This window comes from Engraulis encrasicolus, chromosome 18 (genome assembly GCF_034702125.1).
Source record: "Engraulis encrasicolus isolate BLACKSEA-1 chromosome 18, IST_EnEncr_1.0, whole genome shotgun sequence".
Lineage (NCBI taxonomy): Eukaryota > Metazoa > Chordata > Actinopteri > Clupeiformes > Engraulidae > Engraulis > Engraulis encrasicolus.
Window position 1 is genome coordinate 41,511,871 of NC_085874.1, and position 5,000 is coordinate 41,516,870.

Genomic DNA, 5,000 nt, shown 5'->3' on the forward strand with positions numbered 1-5,000 from the left:
TCTGGGGAGTGTGATACAATGGCATTGTCGTCTGCATACTGAAGTTCCATGATGGTGGTGTTCCTGATTTTACTTTTGGCTTTAAATCTATTTAGATTGAATAGCCTACCATCTGATCTGTAGAGGATTGGAATCCCTTGTGGCAGTTCTGGGCCAATGAGATGGAGTATGGCAGCGATGAAAATGGCAAACAGGGTCGGTGCAATTATGCAGCCCTGTTTTACTCCTGTCTCCACAGGGAAAGCCTCAGATTCAGAGCCACCATTGCTGAGAACTGTAGCTGACATGCCATCATGAAGGAGCCTTAGTATGCGGATGTATTTGTCATGGCATCCATACTTTGATAGTAAGGTCCATAGAGCCTGGCGGTCCACAGAGTCAAAAGCCTTCGTCAGATCTATGAAGGCCATATACAGGGGCAGTCCTTGTTCACGGCACTTCTCTTGTAGCTGGCGTGCAGTGAAAATCATGTCTGTTGTTCCTCTGGATGGGCGGAAACCACATTGAGATTCTGGGAGTAATTCCTCAGACAATGGAAGCAGGCGGTTAGCAAGTATGCGGGTAAGGACTTTTCCTGTTGTTGACAGAAGTGAGATGCCCCTGTAGTTTCCACATTCAGCTTTGTCCCCTTTCTTGAAGATTGTGACGATCTGGGCATCACGAAGCTCAGAGGGTAGCTCCTCTTTCTCCCAGACCTTGAGAAGAAGCTGGTGAATGTGGTGCCAGAGCTGTGGTCCCCCCTCCTTTAGGATTTCTGAGGAGATTCCATCTGAACCAGCCGCCTTGTTGTTCCTAAGGCTTCTAATAGATTTGGCAACCTCAGTTATGGTGGGAGGAACAGCCAGGTCTTCTCTGATGGGCATTTGGGAGATCTGATTCAAGGTATCTGGTGCAGCTGCGCCATGTCGGTTCAGGAGCTCTTGAAAATGTTCTTTCCAGCGTGTGTTGATGGCTGAGTTATCTTTTAAAAGAGTTTTTCCATCCTTTGAGCGCAGGGGATTTAAGCCGTGGTGGCTGGGGCCATAAACGGCTCTTGTAGCACTGAAAAATCCTCTTGTGTCTCCAGAGTCTGCGAGTCCTTGGAGTTCCAGAGCCTTTTCAGTCCACCAGGTGTTTTTTAGTTCCCTCACCCGACTCTGAACCTCAGCCTTGGCCCTAGAGTGAGCTATCCTTTTGATATCACTTGTTGGATCATTTTGCCAGGCATGGAAGGTTTTTCGCTTCTTGGAGATGAGGTCTTCTATCTCCATGTCATGCTCATCAAACCAGTCTTGGTGTTTTCTAGACTTATATCCAAGGGTGGATTCACAGGATTCAAGGATGGTGGACTTGAGCAGGCCCCAGTGCTCTTCGATGTTGTCGGGGTATTCTTGCTGAAGGCTATTCCCGAGGCTCACCTGAAATTGCTGCTGGATGGTAAAATCAGACAGGTTGTCAAGGTTCAGCTTCCGTTTGGTCTGTTTCTTTTGAACCCTCCTTGTTTTTCTAAGTTTGATGGACATTGTGGAACACACACACACACACACACACACACACACACACACACACACACACACACACACACACACACACACACACACACACACACACACACACACACATGGGCGAGCACGCACACAGACAAACACACACATATGGACACACACACACACACACAAACACACACACACATGGGCAAGCACGCACACATGCGTGAGCACGCACACACACGTGCATGTGCACGAGCACACACACACGCACACACTCACGCACACACACATACACGCGCACACACACAGACACAAGCATACACACACGCGCACACACACATGCGCGTGCACACGCACGCACGCACGCACACACACACACACACACACACACACACACACACACACACACACACACACACACACACACACACACACACACACACACACACACACGTACACACACACATACACACACCCTAGTCTGTGTTGATGGCAGTCCTGCACCTCTGTGTTGGGTGTAGGAATGCAGCAGCATTCATCTACTGCAGTATACGCCTTCATTCCTCTTCTATCTCTCCATTTATTCTCTTCTTTTCTATTTTACTCCACTGTTCATTTCCCGCCATCACCTGTCTTTTTCTTTCCCTTTTTCTTCTATTTTCGTTTCATTTTGTTTCTCTACTTTTCTGAATGAATGAATGAATGAATGCATTTATTTAGTCTATTAGATGTTAAAAAAACATTGTACAGCAACAATAACCATACATTGAAAGGAATAAATAGACAGGGATGTACACAAAAAAGTCAGAGGACTTATTTCCATTGTGGTCCCTGTGTTCCTCTATTCCTCTCATATTCTGTCATCCCCTGTGCTGTTCTTTCTTTCTTCTTTCCTTTCTTCTTTCCTTTCTTTTTTCTATTCTTTTCTTTTCTTTTCTTTTCTTTTCTCTTCTTTTTGTGTCACCCATTTCTTCTCATCCCCTCTATTGCTGCAGACTCACTCCAGGGCACAGGAGGGAATTTCCCTGCCATCCTCTGTCTCTTTCTTGTCTTCTTCTATTTCTCTCTCTCCCTCTCTCCCTCCCTTCCCCTCTCTCTGTCTCTCTTCCCTCTCTTCCACTCCTCTTTCTCTCCTTCTCTCTCTCACTCTCACTCACTCACTCAATCAATCCACACCCACCAACCCCAAATAACCCAGACCTCAAGACCCCACCTTCCATACTACCGCAGTGCATTTCTCTCTCTCTCTCTCTCTCTCTCTCTCTCTCTCTCTCTCTCTCTCTCTCTCTCTCTCTCTCTCACACTCCCCCTCTCTCTGCACTGCAATGCACTGCAATTCAGTGTTGACTGGTGTGCTATTTTCCTCTCTCGACAGCTGCTGAAAGGGAGAGGCCGAGTTGTGTAATTCAGTAACTGCTCACAGATAGACAGTCAAGGGTGGTTTATGCCTCGAGATCAGCGTCACTGCATCATGATGCAGTGAGCCGCGCAGTTAACGTAGTGAAGCCCCCCCCATCACGCAGGTACTCTGGGGCACCTCCCCAAAATTGTGTCTCGACGCAGGGAGCGACGGCGTGAAAGGGCGAAAATAGGTCTCTGATTGGTCCTCTCGACCAGCCTGCTCTGTCCTCGAGTCGAGAACAAGCGCTACTTCCTTGTTCTAACCTTCGTCGGTCTACGGACTGTGAGCTCTTCATTAAATAAGTTGCCCGTGCTTTGTTGTTTGATTTATTTACACGAACCGAAGACAACACATGCGCTTGCAAGTTACGACGCTGAAGTTATTTGGACAGTTGAACAGTGGTTCCGAGGTCGAGGAAACATTCCGCTTCGTCCTCGACAAATGAGCCACTTCTTTGTTCCAAACTACTACTGTGGCTGCCAGTGCGATCAAACATGCACGTGATATAAAGATTTAATGTTTCATTTTCATTCTCGTCGAGTCTGTGATGCTAAAAAACAACCGACACGTCTAGTTTACTCTTTGTATTGAAGGCAGTTTCAGCGTGGAATGACATCGCGCAGACCGTGCTTCAAAACAGGGCATAAACAAGAATTAACTGCATCATGGCTGCGTCAAGCTCACTCTGTGGCACAAGTAGGAAGCATAACTGAGCCTTAAGGGGGAAAGGCCCTAAACCAGAAGTGGAAGAGGAGGCATTATAGGTCTGTAATGCCGTGTCCAGACCAAGAGCGAACTACGCTTCCTGGTAGCGTGGGTAGCAGAAGAAGTTTCGCCTTGAATTAGCTGTATTCGCTCCAGACGCAGCATTGACATGTTTGATTCAGCTAATCACATAACGGCTCTGTCTTGACAGCCTGGGACATTCGGAGTTATGAACGTTCCGATTGGTTTTCGCCGAACAGCGTCAGAGCAAATTCGCCTGCGATTAGATTGAGTTTAATCGTAAAAATAGGGTCGCTCAAGAAGCTTCGCTACTGGCGAATTCGCTTTGGTAGCGCAGGTCGCGTGCCCTCCATAGAGAAATAATGACTTCTGTCGCTTACACGGCATAACTGTAACTTGCCTCCAGGCTGTCCAACTCCATCACTTGTGAAACGTGTGTGTGTGCGTTGCTTTGTGTATCGTGTGTGTGTGTGTGTGTGTGTGTGTGTGTGTGTGTGTGTGTGTGTGTGTGTGTGTGTGTGTGTGTGTGTGTGTGTGTGTGTGTGTGTGTGTGTGTGTTTGTGTGTGTGTGCGTTGCTTTGTGTACTGTGTGTGTGTGTGTGTGTGTGTGTGTGTGTGTGTGTGTGTGTGTGTGTGTGTGTGTGTGTGTGTGTGTGTGTGTGTGTGTGTGTGTGTGTGTGTGTGTGTGTGTGTGTGTGGCACTGGACTCTGAGGGCAGAGGCAGCCCTGAGGAAGCTTTGCAAAGGTGTCGGGCAGGAGATTATTGTACTATCACATACAGCTCTGCAAATTTAGGAGGGAGGGACACAGCACAGCACAGCACAGCACAGATATGAGGAAGAGATAGATAAATAGATAGATAGATAGATAGATAGATAGATAGATAGATAGATAGATAGATAGATAGATAGATAGATAGATAGATAGATAGATAGATAGATAGATAGATAGATAGATAGATAGATAGATAGATAGATAGATAGATAGGGTTTCCAGTCAGGAGCGAGCATCTCAGAGGGACATGAGGAGTCAGAGGGAGGTGTGGTAGCGTGAGGTGGGGATCGGAGGGGAGAAGGGAGGTGAGGTGAGGTGAGGTGAGGGGAGGGGAGGGGAGGGGAGGTGAGGGGGGGGGGGGTGAGGTGAGGTGAGGTGAGGTGAGGTGAGGTGAGGTGAGGTGAGGTGAGGTGAGGTGAGGGGGGGAGAAGGGAGGTGAGGTGAGGTGAGGTGCGGAGAGGTGAGGAGGGGTGAGGTGAGCTGAGGTGAGCTGAGGTGAAGTGAGATGAGGTGAGGTGAGGTGAGGTGAGGTGAGGTGAGGTGAGGTGAGGTGAGGTGAGGTGAGGTGAGGTATAGGTGAGGTGAGGTGGTGAGGTGAGGTGAGGTGAGGTGAGGTGAGGTGAGGTGAG

General features: G+C 48.2%; 1 protein-coding gene across 1 annotated transcript in view; it reads right to left on the minus strand.

Annotated features, from left to right (window-relative positions):
- Positions 1–5,000, minus strand: part of LOC134468250 (DNA (cytosine-5)-methyltransferase 3A-like) — a 138,466-nt gene that overhangs the window by 73,422 nt on the left and 60,044 nt on the right. The gene's annotated exons all lie outside the window — the stretch shown is intronic.